The sequence below is a fragment of the Giraffa tippelskirchi genome, chromosome 8, assembly GCF_054371585.1.
Source record: "Giraffa tippelskirchi isolate mGirTip1 chromosome 8, T2T-mGirTip1v1.2.pri, whole genome shotgun sequence".
NCBI classification, from domain to species: Eukaryota; Metazoa; Chordata; class Mammalia; order Artiodactyla; family Giraffidae; genus Giraffa; species Giraffa tippelskirchi.
This window is the reverse complement of record NC_137282.1, coordinates 52,038,934-52,059,956: the sequence shown is the minus strand read 5'-3', so window position 1 is coordinate 52,059,956 and position 21,023 is coordinate 52,038,934. Positions and strand designations below refer to the sequence as shown.

Sequence of the window (21,023 nt, the reverse complement as noted above, 5' to 3'; positions counted from 1 at the left end):
GATCATTTGCATAAATAATACATTAATTAGAGAAAAATTTCTGAAGCTATCCTTGATCCCATACCCCTGTTCTCTGGCTTTCCAATTCTGAGCCTAGCTATCATAGTCAGTAGGCTGAAAAAGTCCCTATTTATTTGTATGCCCCTAATACTGTGTGCAATGCCTTGTTGATGTACAGTGGACATTACATAAATGTTTCAATGAGTAAATCAACTTAAGCTTTCTGTTTGAATTTGTATAAGATTAAAACTTTCTAATTCACAAAGAAACAAGAAAACATAACCCACTGCACTTTCGGGGTTTGACTGGGCCCAATAAATATTAAATTTATGACTAAAGACTTAGAGACAAAACTAGGGACGCAAGTTCTAAAGAAAATAGACGGGGAAAAACTAGACAAATTTTATTAGAAGGAAAACCAGTTTAGAAATATAACTGCTTCCAAATACCCAGTAACAAATCAGTGCAAGCAATTTTCTCGTATAACGATTGGTTAATACTTACAGAGGCAAAGGGTTAGAGGCACTCTGTAATGACCTACTTTAAGGAAGAATTCATGAACTACCATTTAAAGGGCAGGAATTTGCTAGAATTTTATCCCTAACAAGCTCACCCTGCCACCTGGTGGTAACTTCCCTAAATTGCAGATGTTTGGTCTGCGGTGCTCAGGGCCGTTTTTTTTTTTTTTTTTTTTTTTTTTTTTTTTTTTTATAAATTTATTTATTTTACTTGGGGGCTAATTACTTTACAATATTGTAATAGTTTTTGCCATACATTGACAAGAATCAGCCATGGGTTTACATGTGTTCCCCTTCCCGAACCCCCCACCCACCTCCCTCCCCCTCCCATCCCTCTGGATCATCCCACTGCCCCGGCCCCGAGCCCTTGTCACATGCATCGAACATGGAATGGTGCTCTGTTTCACATATGACAATACACATGTCTCAATGCCATTCTCCCAGAACGACCCACCCTCACCTTCTCCCTCAGAGTCCATAAAATTGTTCCATGCATCTGTGTCTCTCATTCTGTCCCGCATATAGGGTTATCGTTACCATCTTTCAGATTCCATATATATGCATTAGTATACTGTATTGTTGTTTTTCTTTCTGGCTTACTTCACTCTGTATAATGGGCTCCAGTTTCATCCATCTCAGTAGAACCGGTTCAAATGTATTTTTTTTAATGGCTGAGTAATATTCCATTGTGTATATGTACCACAGCTTCCTTATCCATTCATCTGCTGATGGACATCTAGGTTGCTTCCATGTCCTGGCTATTGTAAACAGTGCTGCGATGAACATTGGGGTACACGCGTCTCTTTCAATTCTGGTTTCCTCGGTGTATATGCCCAGCAGTGGGATTGCTGGGTCATATGGCAGTTCTATTCCCAGTTTTTTAAGGAATCTCCACACTGTTCTCCATAGTGGCTGTACTAGTTTGCATTCCCACCAACAGTGTAAGAGGGTTCCCTTTTCTCCACACCCTCTCCAGCATTTATTGCTTGTAGACTTTTGGATAGCAGCCATTCTGACTGGTGTGAAATGATACCTCATTGTGGTTTTGATTTGCATTTCTCTAATAATGAGTGATGTTGAGCATCTTTTCATGTGTTTGTTAGCCATCTGTATGTCTTCTTTGGAGAAATGTCTGTTTAGTTCTTTGGCCCATTTTTTGATTGGGTCATTTATTTTTCGGGAATTCAGCTGCAGAAGTTGCTTGTATATTTTTGAGATTAATTGTTTGTCTGTTGCTTCATTTGCTATTATTTTCTCCCATTCTGAAGGCTGTCTTTTCACCTTGTTTATAGTTTCCTTTGTTGTGCAAAAGCTTTTAATTTTAATTAGGTCCCATTTGTTTATTTTTGCTTTTATTTCCAATATTCTGGGAGGTGGGTCATGGAGGATCCTGCTGTGATTTATGTCGGAGAGTGTTTTGCCTATGTTTTCCTCTAGGAGTTTTATTGTTTCTGGTCTTACGTTTAGATCTTTAATCCATTTTGAGTTTATTTTTGTGTACGGTGTTAGGAAGTGTTCTAGTTTCATTCTTTTACAAGTGGTTGACCAGTTTTCCCAGCACCACTTGTTAAAGAGGTTGTCTTTTCTCCATTGTATATTCTTGCCTCCTTTGTCGAAGATAAGGTGTCCATATGTGCGTGGGTTTATCTCTGGGCTTTCTATTTTGTTCCATTGATCTATATTTCTATCTTTGTGCCAGTACCATACTGTCTTGATGACTGTGGCTTTGTAGTAGAGTCTGAAGTCAGGCAGGTTGATTCCTCCAGTTCCATTCTTCTTCCTCAAGATTGCTTTGGCTATTCGAGGTTTCTTATATTTCCATACAAATTGTGAGATGATTTGTTCTAGTTCTGTGAAAAATACCATTGGTAGCTTGATAGGGATTGCATTGAATCTGTAGATTGCTTTGGGTAGAATACTCATTTTCACTATATTAATTCTTCCAATCCATGAACACAGTATATTTCTCCATCTGTTTGTGTCCTCTTTGATTTCTTTCATCAGTGTTTTATAGTTTTCTATATATAAGTCTTTTGTTTCTTTAGGTAGATATATTCCTAAGTATTTTATTCTTTTTGATGCAATGGTGAATGGTATTGTTTCCTTAATTTCTCTTTCTGTTTTCTCATGATTGGAGTATAGGAATGCAAGGGATTTCTGTGTGTTAATTTTATATCCTGCAACTTTACTATATTCATTGATCAACTCTAGTAATTTTCTAGTAGAGTCTTTAGGGTTTTCTATGTAGAGGATCATGTCATCTGCAAACAGTGAGAGTTTTACTTCTTCTTTTCCTATCTGTATTCCTTTTATTTCTTTTTCAGCTCTGATTGCTGTGGCCAAAACTTCCAAAACTATGTTGAATAGTAGTGGTGAAAGTGGGCATCCTTGCCTTGTTCCTGACTTTAGGGGAAATGCTTTCAATTTTTCACCATTGAGGATAATGTTTGCTGTGGGTTTGTCATATATAGCTTTTATTATGTTGAGATATGTTCCTTCTATTCCTGCTTTCTGGAGGGTTTTAATCATAAATGGATGCTGAATTTTGTCAAAGGCTTTTTCTGCATCTATTGAGATAACCATATGGTTTTTTTCTTTCAATTTGTTAATGTGGTGTATTACATTGATTGATTTGCGGATGTTAAAAAAACCTTGCATTCCTGGGATAAAGCCCACTTGGTCATGATGTATGATCTTTTTAATATGATGTTGGATTCTGTTTGCTAGAATTTTATTAAGGATTTTTGCATCTATGTTCATCAGTGATATTGGCCTGTAGTTTTCCTTTTTTGTGACATCTTTGTCTAGTTTTGGAATTAGGGTGATGGTGGCCTCATAGAATGAGTTTGGAAGTTTACCATCTTCTGCAATTTTCTGGAAGAGTTTGAGCAGGATAGGTGTTAGCTCTTCTCTAAATTTTTGGTAGAATTCCGCTGTGAAGCCGTCTGGTCCTGGGCTTTTGTTTGCTGGAAGATTTCTGATTACACTTTCGATTTCCGTGCTTGTGATGGGTCTGTTAAGATCTTCTATTTCTTCCTGGTTCAGTTTTGGAAAGTTATACTTTTCTAAGAATTTGTCCATTTCTTCCAAGTTGTCCATTTTATTGGCATATAGCTGTTGGTAGTAGTCTCTTATGATCCTTTGTATTTCTGTGGAATCTGTTGTGATCTCTCCATTTTCATTTCTAATTTTGTTGATCTGATTCTTCTCCCTTTGTTTCTTGATGAGTCTGGCTAATGGCTTATCAATTTTGTTTATCTTCTCGAAAAACCAGCTTTTAGTTTTGTTGATTTTTGCTATGGTCTCTTTTGTTTCTTTTGCATTTATTTCTGCCCTAATTTTTAAGATTTCTTTCCTTCTACTGACCCTGGGGTTTTTCATTTCTTCCTTCTCTAGTTGCTTTAGGTGTAGAGTTAGTTGATTTATTTGATTTTTTTCTTGTTTCTTGAGGTACGCCTGTATTGCTATGAACCTTCCCCTTAGTATTGCTTTTACAGTGTCCCATAGGTTTTGGGTTGTTGTGTTTTCATTTTCATTCGTTTCTATGCATAATTTTATTTCTTTTTTGATTTCTTCTGTGATTTGTTGGTTATTCAGAAGCGTGTTGTTTAGCCTCCATATGTTGGAACTTTTAATAGTTTTTTTCCTGTAATTGAGGTCTAATCTTACTGCATTGTGGTCAGAGAAGATGGCTGGGATGATTTCAATTTTTTTGAATTTACCAAGGCTAGATTTATGGCCCAGGATGTGATCTATCCTGGAGAAAGTTCCATGTGCACTTGAGAAAAAGGTAAAATTGATTGTTTTGGGGTGGAAACTCCTGTAAATATCAATTAAATCTAATTTGTCTATTGTATCATTTAAAGTTTGTGTTTCCTTGTTAATTTTCTGTTTAGTTGATCTATCCATATGCGTGAGTGGAGTATTAAAGTCTCCCACTATTATTGTGTTATTGTTAATTTCCCCTTTCATACTTGTTAGTATATGCCTTATATATTGTGGTGCTCCTATGTTGGGTGCATATATATTTATGATTGTTACGTCTTCTTCTTGAATTGATCCTTTGATCTTTATGTAGTGTCCTTCTTTGTCCCTTTTCACATCCTTTATTTTAAAGTCTATTTTATCTGAAATGAGTATTGCGACTCCTGCTTTCTTTTGGTCTCCGTTTGCATGGAATATGTTTTTCCATCCTTTCACTTTCAGCCTGTGTGTGTCCCTAGTTTTGAGGTGGGTCTCTTGTAGACAGCATATATAGGGGTCTTGTTTTTGTATCCATTCAGCAACCCTTTGCCTTTTGGTTGGGGCATTCAACCCATTTACATTTAAGGTAATTATTGATAAGTATGATCCCGTTGCCATTTACTTTGTTGTTTTGAGTTCGTGTTGAAACATCCTTTCTGTGTTTCCTGTTTAGAGAAGATCCTTTAGCATTTGCTGGAGAGCTGGTTTGGTGGTGCTGAATTCCCTCAGCTCTTGCTTGTCTGTAAAGCTTTTGAATTCTCCTTCATATCTGAATGAGATCCTTGCTGGGTACAGTAATCTGGGTTGTAGATTATTCTCTTTCATTACTTTAAGTATGTCCTGCCATTCCCTTCTAGCCTGAAGGGTTTCTATTGAAAGATCAGCTGTTATCCTTATGGGGATCCCCTTGTGTGTTATTTGTTGTTTTTCCCTTGCTGCTTTTAATATTTGTTCTTTGTGTTTGATCTTTGTTAATTTGATTAATATGTGTCTTGGGGTGTTTCGCCTTGGGTTTATCCTGTTTGGAACTCTCTGGGTTTCTTGGACTTCTGTGACTATTTCTTTCCTCAATTTAGGGAAATTCTCAACTATTATCTCCTCGAGTATTTTTTCATGGCCTTTCCTTTTATCTTCTTCTTCTGGGACTCCTATGATTCGAATGTTGGGGCGTTTCATATTGTCCCAGAGGTCCCTGAGGTTTTCCTCATTTCTTTTGATTCTTTTTTCTTTTTTCCTCTCTGCTTCGTTTATTTCCATCATTCTATCTTCTACCTCACTTATCCTATCTTCTGCCTCCGTTATTCTACTGTTGGTTCCCTCCAGAGTGTCTTTTATCTCCTTTATTTCATTATTCATTCTATATTGATTCCTTTTTATTTCTTCTAAGTCCTTGATAAACATTTCTTGCATCTTCTCAATCTTTGTCTCCAGGCTATTTATCTGTAACTCCATTTTGCTTTCAAGATTTTGGATCATTTTTATTATCCTTATTCTAAATTCTTTTTCGGATAGATTCCCTATCTCCTCCTCTTTTGTTTGGCTTTGTGGGCATTTCTCATTTTCCTTTACTTGCTGAGTATTTCTCTGCCTTTTCATCTTGTTTAGATTGCTGTGTTAGGCGTGGCCCTTCTGTATTCTGGTAGTATGAAGTTCCTCTTTGTTGTGGAGGTTCCTCACTGCGGTTGGGGTTGGACAGGTGGCTTGTCAAGGTTTCCTGGTTGGGGGAGCTTGTGTCGGTGTTCTGGTGGGTGGAGCTGGATTTCTGCTCTCTTGAGTGTAATGGAGTGACCAGTATTAATTTTTGAGATGTCTATGGATTTGGTGTGCCTCTGGGCAGCCTGTATATTGATGCTCAGGTCTATGTTCCTGCGTTGCTGGAGAATTTGCGTGGTATGTCTTGCTCTGGAACTTATTATCTCTTGGGTGGAGCTTGGTTTCAGTGAATTTATGGAGGCTATTGGATGGTCTCTTATTAATTAATGTTTCCCCTGGCTTTCAGTCTTATTCTTGCAGTAGCCTCAAGACTTCTCCTTCCATACAGCCTCAATAATAAAACTTTTAGGTTAATGGTGAAAAGATTCTCCACAGTGAGGGATACCCAGAAAGGTTCACTGAGTTACATGGAGAGATGAGGTGGGGGGGGTGGGTTGTAGTGACCAGGAGGGGAAGAGGGGAATTCAAATGTGGAGAGAGCAATCTAGCCAGTAAGCACTTCCCTCTGTGCTTTCCACAGTTTGGAACCCTCAGAGTGATTCACAGAGATACATAGAGAGGGGGGAGGAAGGTAACAGAGGTGAGCATGAGTAGAAAGGGAGGAATTAAGAGAGGAGAGAGAGATCTGGGCAGTATCCTGTTCCTGAAGTGTTCTCCGGTACCCAGAACACCCTCAGAGATTCACAGAATTGGGTTGAGAAGAGAAGGAGGAGGGTGGGAGATAGAGGTTCTCAGGGCCGTTTTTAAGGAAGTCTGTTAGTCGCTCAGTTGTATCTGACTCTTTGTGACCCCATGGACTGTAGACCCCTAGGCTTCTCTGTCCATGGGATATCCAGGAAAGAATACTAGAGTGGGTTGTCATTTCCTTCTCCAGGGGATCTTTCTGAGCCAGGAATCGAACAGGGGTTTCCTACATTTCAGGCAAATTCTTTCCTGTCTGAGCCACCAGGGAAGCTTGTTTTTAAGGAAGTGTGCCCCAAATCCCACCAATACAAAGCATCCTTGTGGTGATATGAGTTCTTGTGGTCCATAGAAACACACCACTACCACTACTATCATCACAAACTCACACGCAATAGATTAAAAAACAAACAAGCGAAACAAAAGTTTTCATTGTTCTGTCCCAAAAACAAAGTCTGGTCTAAAATGAAATTTTGTAACAAATGAAGAGTATGTTCAGTACTTGGCTCATTCCCTTCCTGTACCAGCTTTCTACATCTACCAGTAAAATCATTGCCCTTGTTCAGCCCACTAGCCCTTCTGACCACAGCTCACTGAACACGTCGAACACATGCTTGAAATCTTCCTTTCTACACTCTAGCATAGCGACTATTAATATTACCTGGAAAAATCACATGTCCAGAATTCCATAAAAGTGACTCAAGGTGAGTCCTTTGTCAAAGGGCCAAGACCTAGATAAGGACTAGCACAATAAAAGTGTACAAGAAAGTAAATTAACTACTGTAAACGATGTTGTTCCTTTGTGTACAGTACTAAGCATTTAAACAAAGGAGTCTCATTTTTCACAGATGTGTTTCAAATGGCATTGAGACGTGTGTATTGTCATATGTGAAACAGAGCACCGTTCCATGTTCGATGCATGTGACAAGGGCTCAGGGCCAGGGCAATGGGATGATCCAGAAGGTTGGGATGGGGAGGGAGGTGGGTGGGGGGTCCGGGAAGGGGAACACATGTAAACCCATGGCTGATTCATGTCAATGTATGGCAAAAACTATTACAATATTGTAAAGTAATTAGCCCCCAACTAAAATAAATAAATTTATAAAAAAAAAAAAAATATTAGTTGGTGCTCTGTTGATTATGATGAGTTATGTTTAGTAAATATTATGCATGCATGCATGCTCAGTTTCTTCAGTCGTGTCCGACTTTTTGAGACCCTATTGACTGCAGCCTGCCAGGCTCCTCTGTCGATGGGAACCTCCAGGCAGGAATACTGGAGTGAGTTGCCATGCCCTCCTCCAGGGGATTTTCTTGACCTAGGAATCTGACTGGTGTCTCCTTAGTCTCCTGCATTGCAAGTGGATTCTTTATCCACTGAGCCACCTGGGAATCCCAGGTAAATATTATATGGAATGTAAACAGAAATATGTTCATTACCTTTTGCATTTGTGGTTTATGCTCTAAAAAATCTTTAAAAGAAAAAAAAACATTTATAAACTACCAGCATATAAGCCCTATTTTCCATAGTCAAGGTTTCATAACTCAGGAAATTAAGCAAGTATTCAGTATGTGATTAAGATAGTTCAAGAGAAAAAGAATGGCACTTTATATTAAAGAAAAGGGCTCTTTCAAAAAATAAGTCTAATTTATCAAAAAGCTAATCAAGTATCCGCGGCGCCTGCTTCCTCTGTGTGTGCGTGCTCAGTTGCTCAGTCCTGTCAATTCTTTGCAACCGCGTGGACCGCAGCCCGCCAGGCTCCTCTGTCCATGGAATTTTCCTGGCAAGACTACTGGAGCGGCTTGCCATTTCCTCCTCCAGCTTGCTTCCTATAGACAATGAGTAAACAACTTGCTCCAGATGGGCAAGAACAACTTAATCACTTTACTAGATCTCAGTGCAAAGTCAAGGTCAGCACTTTAAGGTCAAACTCTGGGACTTTTATTCAATTACCAAACTTGAGAATTCCTTGTGAAATCTAGAGGCGTGCATCAAAATGGGATTGAGATTTTGAACAGGTTTCTTTCTTCTTTTTTTTTTTTTTTTGGAGTATAGTTGCTTTACACTGCTGTGGCAGTTTTTTCTACGTAACAAAGTGAATCATTCACATGTATACATATATCCCCTCTTTTTTGGATTTCTTTCCTATTTTGGTCATCACAGAGTATCTAGTAGAGTTCCCTGTGCTATAGGGTAGGTTCTCATTAGTTACCTGTTTTATACATAGTATTGTCTATATGTTAATCCCTATTTTACATTTCATCCCCAGGCCCCTTCCCCCTTGGTATCCATGTTTATTCTCTATATCTGTGTCTCTATTTCTGCTTTGCAAATAAGATCATGTACATCACTTTTCTAGATTCCACATATATGTGTTAATATATGATATTTGTTTTTATCTTTCTGACTTACTTCACTCTGCATGACAATCTCTAGGTCCATCCACATTTCTGCAAATAACACAATTTTTTTTTTTATGGCTGAGAAATATTCTATTGTATATATGTATCACATCTTCTTTATCCATTTCTCTGTTGATGGACATTTAGGTTGCTTCCATGTACTGGCTATTGTAAATAGAGCTGCAATGAACACTGGGGTGCATGTATGGCATTTTGAACAAGTCTGTTAAGTACCTTGTCCTCACTTTTTATAACATTTTCAAACAAACGTGGTTTTTTTAAATTTATTTATTTTAATTGGAGGCTAATTACTTTATAATATTGCAGTGGTTTTTGCCATACGTTGACATGACTCAGCCATGGGTGTACATGTGTTCCCCTTCCTGAACCCCCCTCCCATCTCCCTCCCCATCCTCTGGGTCATCCCAGTGCACCAGCCCTGAGGACTCTGTCTCATGTATCGAACCTGGACTGGCAATCTGTTTCACATGTGATAATATCAAATGTTTAGAGTCATCATACTTGATAAAAATTAAATAAGGTATATCATGCCTGAATACCTAAAGATAAGAAAAAACTTCATGTATCAGAGATTGGAAAAAAATGGATAAATGGAGAGAAAGAAAGAGAGATAGGGAGGGATACATACAACTTTATAGATTAAATTACTAAAATGTTAAGAATTTAAGCTATATAAAATTAATGTGAGTAGATTTTTAAAATTCCTTTACAGTGAAAATAAGCAAAAAGCACTTATCTTAATTCAACATCCAATTCCTATTTTTAGCTTTCAGTACTGCACTGACTTATCAGGAGACATGAAGCCCCATGTCAAAACTACAAAGGAACAAAGACGAAGTAGCTTCTTCCAAACCAAAATATGTCTTTCTCTGAAGAAAGATGGAACAATTGAGTTAATATGCCATGATAGTCTTAAGGGCTGATCATGTGTTCTTATTCCCTCTCCTTCCAGGTACATGGAAAGATTATAGTTTCCAAATATCGTGAATCTAGTTAAGATCATGAGACTTACGTGGGTCAATGAAATGCGACAAGTAACACAGCTATGGGGCTTCCCAGGTGGCGCTAGCGGTAAAGAACCCGTCTGCCAATGCCAGAGACTTAAGAGGTGTGGGTTCGATCCCTGGGTCCAGAAGATCCCCTGGAGAGAAGCATGGAAACCTACTCCAGTATTCTTGCCTGGAGAATCTCATGGACAGAGGATCCTGCCGGTTTACATTTCATGGGGTCACAGAGAGTCAGACAGGACTGAAGCGACTTAGCACAACACACCTATGGCATTTGCTTTACTGTGTGTTTTTGTTTGTTTCAATAACAAGTGATAACACATAGATAACAAGAGATAACAGCTGGGTCCTGGAGTGAGGAAAGATTTCCCCAGCCAACTCAGACTGATTTATACTATAAATGATAGTAGTAGTGTTAGTCACTCAGCCCTGTCTGACTCTTTGCGACCCCATGGGCTGTGGCCTACCAGGCTCCTCCGTCCATGGGAGTTTCCAGGCAAGAGTACTGGAATGGGTTGTCATTTCCTTCTCCAGGGGATCTTCCTGACCCAGGGATTGAACCCAGGTCCTCCGCATTGCAGACACTTTACTGTCTGAGCCACCAGGGAAGCCACAAAATAATAATAATTACATTGTACTAACCACAAATTCACCAAGAACTTAGGCTTAAAATTAATAGTAATTACAATAATAATATTAAAATGGCATGCTATCTGCAGCATGGATCAAAGTATTACCTATCTTTGGAAGAGGAATAAGACTGAGTTTTCTGAAATACTATATTCCAAGTTCAGAGTTCCTAATGTGCGTGTCATACAAACCAACCAGAGCAATAAAGCAAATTATTATTCACAGTGAAATTGAGGGCCCAATACTTTAAATGGACTTCCCCTAGCTCAAATGGTAAAGAATCTGCCTGCAATGCAGGAGACCCGGTTTCAATTCCTGGATCTAGAAGATCCTCTGGAGAAGGGAATGACTATCCACTCCAATATTCTTGCCTGGAGAATCCCATGGACAGGGAAGCTTGAAGGGCTACAGTTTGTGGGGTGGCAAAGAGTCGGACACAACTGAGCAACTAACTTAACTTAAGTACTTTAAACAATAGCCAAATTGCCAGAAATAACTTCTTGAAATAGAAACTAAGTTTGTGGATAATTCAGGCTTTGGTTTGTTTGTTTTTTAACTAATTCCTGCTGGTATATATATATGCTCATTAGAATAGAGTGAAAAACTCATACTACTGACTTGGAAATTTAATATACTTAATATGTTTTCCTCTATGTTCTATGGCTATTCTGTATGTATATGTCACCATAGACTAAGTTATACCTTGATCCAAAAAAATCTAATCTCTAAATCTTAGTAGCTTAAAACCAAGATTCTTTGTGACAAGTGTGCTCCTATGGGCAAAATACATCAGGTCTATATATTCGTGATAGTGGAACTATTAAATATCATGCAGATGCTAATATTATATAGTGTTTAACATCATATTCAGATACTTGATGTCATATGGACAGTAAACCTATATAGTAACATAGCATAAAAGACAATAGAAATTTGAGTCTTTCAATCACACTGTTATACAAATTGTCTTCAATTTCTGCTGTTTCTACTAACTTAGGCAAACTAATGATATAAACACATCCTGACTAGAGTTCTAGCTGAAGTGATCTCATGATTCCTAAATTTGTTTCTTCACATTGTATCTGCAGCAAACCAGTTCTAGGCTATAATACTCTGAGTCTTGGAATAAAATCAAAGACTAAGCTCACTAAAATCATCAGATAAGCTCTTCTGACCAAATTTATCAGTCATTTGGTTAAGTATTTGGTTTGGCAGATAATCAGGTTGATGAACCTTTTTGCTGACTAAATTAGTTAAATTGAACTAAATTTACCAGCTACTTTGACACCGTTCATATCTCCCTTAATTGATGGTGTGGAAAATGTTCCAAATTAATTATTCATTTGAACTCTTTCCAGAACAGATTTAAAGTGTAGCACATTATTATAGCTTTCTTTAACTTATAATGTTTTTGGAGATATGTTTATTTTCTCGAAAGCTTTCAGGAAATTCATTATTAAAGTTTACACTATCTATTGAAAATAACCACTGTTCTTAGGTGAAAGTGAGTATATGGATTTAAAGTATGATTTAAGTGCAGTGTATAGTTTATTCTCTCAGTTGTTGCTGGGTGTTGCTGTTGTTTAGTCACTAAAACTTTTCTGACTCTTGCAACCCTGTGTACTGTAGTCCTCCAGGCTCCTCTGTCCATGGGATTTCCCAGGCAAGAATACTGGAGTAAGTTGCCATTCTCTTCTCCAGACAATCTTCCCAACCCAAGGATTGATTTGTGTCTCTTGTAGGCAGATTCTTTACCACTGAACCATCAGGGAAGTCCTTGTTGCTGGGTATCTGAGCAGATTCATGCAGAATGCTGAGGAATGGACTTTTATATAAATGGCACTGCAGTATTGAAAGGAACCAAGCAGATCTCTATACATTGTCATATCTTCCTTACCCCATCCTTACCCAACCAGGACAGCATGCAGCCTGGAACCAATAATATTACCATTAAGGTTGCCGTATTTAGACACTTGTTTCTTGGAAGAAAATCTATGATAAACCTAGACAGCGTATTAAAAAGCAGAGACATCACTTTGTCGACAAAGGGCTGTATAGTCGAAGCTATATTTTTTCCAGCAGACACGTACAGATGTGAGACCTGGACCATAAAGAAGCCTGAGCACTGAAGAATTAATGCTTTCAAACTATGATGCTGGAGAAAACTCTTGAGAATCCCTTGGACTGCAAGGAGATCCAACCAGTCCATCCTAAAGGAAATAAGTCCTGAATATTCATTGGAAGGACTGATGCTGAAGCTGAAGCTCCAAGCCTTTGGCCATCTGATGTGAAGAGCCAATTCATTTGAAAAGACCCTGGTTCTGGGAAAGATTGAGGGCAGGAGGAGGAGAGGGCAACTGACTCAATAGACATGAGCTTGAACAAACTCCGCAAGATAGTGAAAAACAGGGAAGCCTGGTATGATGCAGGCCATGGGGTCGCAAAGAGTCAGACATGACCTAGCAACTGAGCCATAACAATTTGGGACACGTGTATACTAAAAAAAAAGTGTTATTTATCAGAAAATTGCATTTAACTGGATGTTTTGTATTTTATTTGTAAAATCTGGTGACAATGCAGTTCCTTGAAATATAATAGTGGTCAAGTTAAGTAACTGTTAATATTTCTTCTGTTTTCTCTGTCTTAGAATGAATTATTCATCTGTGCTGAGCAGTGTGCAAGCAATAATAAAGCCAAATCCACATTTCTGTGACACTCCTGACAAACTGCTGGTATATTAAAAAAATAAATTACAAGTCCTGTATTGCTTAGCTACATGGCCCTCATCCCTATTTTTGAGGCATTTCAATCAACCTTGCAATCTTCACCAAGTTGTAAGATATTAAACATATATTTTATCCACCCTGAAGTAGCATTGATTTTGAAACCGTAAGATCTTCTGATTTTTTTTCCAGATAATGGTCAAACTGACCATTTGGGTTATAAATTAGGTTTTTCATGACGAACATACTTCACATCGGCACTTATTATACAAGCGACAATTATGTCATCACAAGGTTCTGTTACAACGTGAAGGGAGCGTAAATGTCAGGGTTGATGATGATGGCCCTGAGCCAGCTCATTAAAGGCAATGGTGTGAATAATACAACTGTGTTGCTTTGGAAAGAACCGAGTATGTATTATCCACCTATCACTGCACCAAAGCGGCACCCTAAGCATAGATCTCTAACTGCAGCCCATTTAAATGATGAAAGGGTGTATATTAATCTATGAAATTGATTTTACCCAGGGGGAAAAATTGTTCTCTCTATTTATGAAAGTTAAAGCATTCAGTGCACAGAGCAGCACTTATGAAATGAGCATCCGTGCTATGTAGATGCATTTTACTAATGCTTCCTGCTAAGATAAATAGGTTACAGTCATAAAAGATGCTACTATAATTTGCTAGAAATAAAGGAACTAAAAAAGAGCAACATGTATACAGCTTTTTGTAAAGCATAGAGAGTAAATTTTCTAAATTACTGAGCCTCTGTGTTTGATATATTCAATTTGAAAGTCATTGATGAAACATACCAGTGATTTTATACACACACACAAATAATTCAGTATTTTTTTATATTTAGTATTCCCTACAGGTAAATTGGGCTTCCCTCATGGCTCAGTGGTGAAAAATCCACCTGTCAATTCAGGAGACGCAGGTTCGAGCCCTGGGTTGGGAAGATCCCTTGGAGAATGGAATGGCAGCCTACTCCAGTATTCTTGCCTGGGAAATCTCATGGACAGTGAACCACAAAGTTATCATCAAATGATTTATTAATTTACCTGCTGTTTGTTTAGTTGCTAAGTCACGTTCCAAGTCTATGACCCCTTGGACTGAGGCCAACCTGTCCACAAGAGTTAGTGAAGGATGGGGAAGCCTGGTGTGCTGCAGTCCAAGGGGTCACAAAGAATCAAACGTGACTGAGTGACTGAACAATAGTCTCTCAACAAATGTATCTAAGCACATCTTCTATTTGCAAATACCCAATTTACAGATTCCAGGGGAAAATGAAATTTCACACAGTATAAGGAAATAAAGCAAGAAATAATTTTACTAGAGAGAAGGTGGCTTTAAACATTCTCACACATGGAGTCTCTGAATCCCCTCATAACCTAGCAAGGTCAGTGTAATTCTCTACATTTTTCAGATTGAGGCACTGAAGATGCCAAAACTGAAGGTCCCGACACTAACAAATGGAAGAGAAAATATTTGAACCCAAGATTTATCATTTTTTTAAAGTTTTTATTTTATACTGGAGTACAGATTAACCCTGGTGGCCCAGCAGTAAAGAGTCTACCTACAATGCAGGAGACCTAAGAGACGCAGGTTCAATCCCTGGGTCAGGAAAATGCCCTGGAGGAGGGCATGGCAACCCACTCCAGTATTCGTGTCTGGAGAATCCCATGGACTTCAGGAGACTTCAGAACTTCAGGGCTTAAGGAGGGGGGCAGGCTACAGTGCATAGGGTCTCAAAGTGTCAGACATGACTGAAGCAACTGAGCATCATATAGATTAACAATGTGATAGTTTCAGATGTACAGCAAAGGGACTCAGTAATACACATACTTGTATCCATTCTCTCCCAAACTCCCCACAGAATAGTTTGCATAACTTGGATTCTCTCTTTTCCTCTTTTTTCCCTCTGAAAGTGTTCCATCCATTTAGCCACAGGAAGGGCTTCCCTTTTGACTCACCTGGTAAAGAATCTGCTTGCAATGCGGGAGACCTGGGTTCAGTCCGTGGGTTGGGAAGATCCTCTGGAGAAGGGAAAGGCTACCCACTCCAGTATTCTGGCCTGGAGAATTCCATGGAGTGTACAGTTCATGGGGTCACAGAGTCAGACACAACTGAGTGACTTTCACTTTCACAGCCACGGGGGGAAAAAAAGGTTGGGAGGTTATCCATCCAAATAAATAATAACAATAGTTATCCCCAGGGAATAACATTATTAATAATTTTTCTTAAGTACTGTTTATATTTTATAGAGCAAAAATACAATTTTTTTTTAAAGGTTAAGCTAAACAGGGAAGAGGAGATCGTTGATACTTATTTACTGCCTACTATGAGACCTGACTTGGGCTTCCTTGGTGTCTCAGTGGTAAAGAATCCTCTTGCCGATGCAGGAGACACAGGTTCGATCCGTGGGTCAGTAAGACGCCCTGGAGAAGGAAATGGCAATCCGCTCCAGTATTCCATGGACAGAGGAGCCTGATGGGCTACAGTCCCGGGCATCAAAAGGAGTTGGACATGATTTAGCTACTAAACAACAATGCAAGACATGACAAGTACTTGTAAGTTTAATTTTCAATACACCCTATTTTAAAAGCTCTATTTTACAGATTTATTTTACAGCTGCAGCTGTAGATGAGCTTTTTCCCCAGTTTCTGAACTAGTATATATCTCATGCTGTTTTAAATGACAAGAGCCATCTTCTCTTTTTGAATTGGTAGAAAATTTCAAAATCCAGCTCATCAGAACCTTTCATTAAATAATTTGAAGAATTTGATGGGTAAATTTGACTATCATGATATGAGTCACTTACACTGATAAAAACCTCTCAATGACTTACAACTTCATTTGGCTGCTAAACTCATCTGTGTATTTTCTCATTTTTTCCAGAACTCAGACTATAAGGGAAAGCCTCTACTTGAATTTGCCCTTTTTCCTGGTAAGTGTAAAGAACTAAAAGATTTCAGCACCCATCACATCCAGTCATGTGTCCTTAGACAAAGCAAGCCACATGGGCCAACCCAGAATCAACAAGAAGCACTGTATGCATGACAGAACTTCTCACGGATGAATAATACTTTTATCAGAAAGATGAGTGAATCCTTGGGAACAATATTGCAATCTCCTCCCTAATTAAATTCATTTGAAAATTTTTTCTCTAACATTTTCCCTCTTTGAATAAAAGAATTAAAGGAATGTGATGTTTTCAACCTTGCATCCGCAGCATCTACCACAGTGCCTGAAACAAGTGTTTGCCAGATGAATTACTGGATGGATGAATGAATTGATAAATGAATTAAAAAATAATCCATTTTTGACAGATTACTTGGAACTTAGTCAGAAATTCCTTTCAGCATAGATATTCTATTCAAATTTCTTTCATTTCCCTTCCTGAAACTACCTGTAATTAGCATAGAATTGTATGAGTATACGTTCAGAAAATCTTGCTGAGGACTGAGTAAATGAATGAATGCAGTCAACAGACGTGTACTCATGACTCCCTCCATGTAAAATCATCTTCAGTAATGACACATGTCATATAAAGGAGATATGACACTCAACTAGTTGCATTTTAAGAGAACTCTGGAAAACTACTCAAGTTTTTGCTCTATTCAATTTTGTTCTTGAAAGCACATTGTGTATACAAGCTTGGTTTTATATAGGTCCATATAATTAAAATTCAAGAAGGAAGAAATGTCTACCCTCAAAGACGAAAAGTGTCTCCTTAAAAATAATGCCAACGTTTATTTCTAGCCTTTAAAAAAAATCCCCAAAGATTATTTGATGACAATTTTCTTAGAAAAGCATGGAATAAAGTGAAAAAAGCTTTCACTGCAGTTCCATTGTTATGAGAGTGCTCAGAAACACTATTTCTGGGTAAGTATTTAAATCTGTGGTGGCTAGTGTTACTGATAGTGAGAAATCTGGGCTGGGTCATCTTCTGTTCTCTTAAGTTGACACTTAGTTGTCTAGAAACTGATGATCCCACTATAATTGATATAGACATTGGCAATCTGCATGAAAACTGCCCGACTTTGTTATTAATTCCATTTTCAACTTGATGTTCAACTTAAGTTCTTTTGGACTGTCAAACTTCATATCTTACTAAATCTTCCATCACAATTCCAGTAATTTTGCCTACTGCTGGTGCTGTTTTTGGAATACGATTTTGCCCACCAAGCTAAACTGAGTATCTATCTAAAACAGAAGATGTATAACAAACGTTTTAATAATTTGTCACTACTGAGGAGAGAGGTTCTGAAGAAGGTTTCAGAATACCCAAGACTTATTCTCTTTCAGTATCATCATAAAAAATAATAATCTTGAAGGAAATTATTCCAAAACATATTCAACAATTCCATATTTTCTTTCAAAAGTATACAAATATACATTTTTCTGATGAAGCAGCATTACTATGATTAGTTTCCATTTATATAAAAAAAACGCTGACTTGTTTTTTTTTTAATCTGCTCATAGTTATATTTTGTTGAGTTTGTTTGCCTCTTATGAAATACATTTCCCATAAAAAATTTAACTGCTATTTTTTATCAGCTGTAATTGATGAAAAATAAAACTATGATCCTAAGATTTCTGGGCTTCCCTCGTAGCTCAGTTGGTAAAGAGACTGACTGTAATGCAGGAGACCTGGGTTCAATCCCTGGGTTGGGAAGATCCCCTGCAGAAGGAAATGACAACCTACTCTGGTATTCTTGCCTAGAGAATCCCATGGACAGAGGAGCCTGGCGGGCTACAGTCTATGGGGTCGCAAGAGTAGAACAAGACTGAGCAACTAAGTGCCCATGCACGTGCATGAGATTTCTATACATATTGAGTCAACAAATGGGAAATAAAAATCATTTATTATGAAGTGAAATTCAAACACTATAGCATAGAGCCTTTGCTGTTGTTTTCTACTAATCAGTGTTTTTGTTTTCTTCAGATTTTTTTTCTTATGTCAATTAAGCTTGCCCCCAAATTAGAATAATTTCTATGCTGAAGTAGATGGAAAGGTAAATGAAATAAAATATATTTTTTCATAAATCTAGACCACCATTTATTGTAAGATACACCGCTATTTTATCACCCTCTAAAAGAGAAAAACATTTTTAATTAAGCTTTTCTTATCACTTTAATTATTTTATTATGAATTCAATAGATGATCACTTAAAAACTTATTTACACATGTATTTTTATCTTCATAATTTTAAAAAAGGAAGAAAATATAAGTGGAACAAGTTGATTATGATACTCCTCAAACTTCTTGAGCAACTTCATTTTTGTGTGAATTTATTTCCATTCATTCTGGCCTTCACCATGGGGTATAATTTCCTTCAACCTGATTATGTAGTTGCAGCATTTTGCCTCCAGTAATTTTCATCAGTCACTTTATCAGTTTTCACTCATTAACCAACTGAAACTCAGCTATAAAATCTGAAAAGATGTAGTACCATGCTTATTTTTCTGGCTTAATTGGGAGAAAATAACACCTCTGTGTGACCAGACTTCACTGTGGCTTCTCTCTAAAAACTGACAAATTTTCTTCTGATATATAACTCCTGTATCCTTTATAGGGTCATAAAACAAAACATAACACAGACACACACACACATACACACACACTTCTAAACAGAAGCTTTTCCCCTGGAATCTAAGGTTAAATGTTATAATATATCAAATTAGTTTAAAGATTATAGTAAAGGGAATTTTTAAATTTTATTATTAATGCTATTGAGTGCATGCCCATATGCCTGAGCCCCTAGGATCAGCTAGATCCATTTTGTCTCGGTTGATTTACTGGATTTGCTCTTTGCCTCCATGAACAAAAATACATCCTGCCAGTACAAAACAATATCCAGTTACCATGCTTCCTAGAGAACTCTCTCCATACCAAGATGGCCTTCTGGATTCTCAAAAATCCCTGCCAGCTTACTTTTATCTTCACTCTAATATGATATCAAGTGGCCTCTGCAATAGCCATTGTGTGTTCAGCACAGTACCTGTCTGTTTCCATTATAAAAATGCTCAGAGCAATTTCCTTGACAAGAAATGGTCTCAAGGACCCTTCTTGCACATTGACCCATCTTGAACACATTTTATTTCTATCATCACTTTGGAGAAGCAGGAGACATGAGTTCGATCGCTGAGTCAGGAAGATACCCTGGAGAAGAAAATGGTAACCCACTCCAGTATTCTTGCCTGGAAAACTCCATGAACAGAGGATGTTGGCAAACTACAGTCCACAGGGTGGCAAAGAGTTGGACACAACTGAGAATGCATGCGTGCATCACTTTGCTCATGTCACCTAAGGTATCGCTAAAACACAATTTTCTCTCTGCTGTTTTCAGAAGGTGAAAGAGGTGCGATTAATCTCAGAATATGGTGTCTTGCAAGCATTGTAGTCAGAATTCACCTGCCAAAAGATCTTGATGCTGGGAAAGATTAAGGGCAGGAGGAGAAGGGGGCAACAGAGGATGAGATGGTTGGATGGCATCACCGACTCAATGGACATGAGCTTGAGCACACTCAGGGGGATAGTGGAGGGTGAGGAAGCCTGGTGTGCCGCAGCCCATGGGGTCACAGAGTCAGGCATGACTGAGCAGCTGAACAGCAGTAACATCACCAAGAACAAACTCAGCAACAAAAAGCCAAACACAAGTGCTCCAGACTCACTCTGGCTAACATTTTGAGTGAGACTCCAGCTGTGCATCTAACAGCTCTTGGAATTGATGGCACTGGTGGTTTTGAGCCAAGCCAAGGCAGACAGAACATTCTTTTTCTAGCTACAGTGGGTGTAATTTTGGCAAAGAATGTCAGGAACAGTCCTCCCTGTCAACAGCTCTGCCCTCTCTCAGAAGAGAACTAATACACCAGAATGAACTAAAGATGGAGGACAATTTGATAGCGTCTGTGGGGGAAAGAAACCCACAGTTTAATAGACAATATTATAAATATTATAATAGAGTTATTAGTGAGAGCAGACTGAAAACCAGCTGGATTGTAGCAGTCAAAAATGCTATAGCCTCGGGCTTGAATATGAGAGTGCACAGCTGAAGAAACTTCGCATCGAACGTTCCATTCTGTAGAACCGAAGAAGCTGGAGAAAAAAAACAGTGTATTTTGCCAATGACTCCAGGGAGAAGGGCCTATCATTATTCAGAAGGGCTTATTCATTTTTTTTGCTTCTGAGGGACATTGGTGATGATATCTGAGTGACTCTTGACAAGTGCGTCTCTGAAATTTAGGAACTGTGAGGCATGTCTCTCAAGGGGAAAAAAAGAACTTGAGAAATCTTAACAGTACTTTCTGAGATAGAAAAATCCCCCAGGTCTCTCAGAGCAAGGCTGTGAGAGGATATGTGAGAGAAAATGCAGCATGATGATTTTGCACGTGTATTAGACTCACCAGTTTATATACACAGGTGTGGTCATTAGAGACTCATGGTATTAACATATCAATTGCTCTCTTATACGCCTGAAGAAAATTCTGCAGGAAAACTGTAGAAACCAAGTACTGTTCAAAGCCATACTTGCACTATAGGTTACTAAGCAACTTCAGACAAATTTTCTACCTTCATCCCTC

The 21,023-nt window shown here is 38.2% G+C and overlaps 1 long non-coding RNA gene across 1 annotated transcript in view; it reads right to left on the bottom strand.

Annotated features, from left to right (window-relative positions):
- Window positions 1-2,582: 2,582 nt before the first annotated feature.
- The window catches only part of LOC145516621 (uncharacterized), a 267,563-nt gene continuing 249,122 nt past the window's right edge, over window positions 2,583-21,023 (bottom strand). Inside the window, exon 2 of the long non-coding RNA XR_014061555.1 lies at window positions 2,583-6,024. This is a non-coding gene — a long non-coding RNA (uncharacterized LOC145516621). The remainder of the gene's footprint in view (window positions 6,025-21,023) is intronic.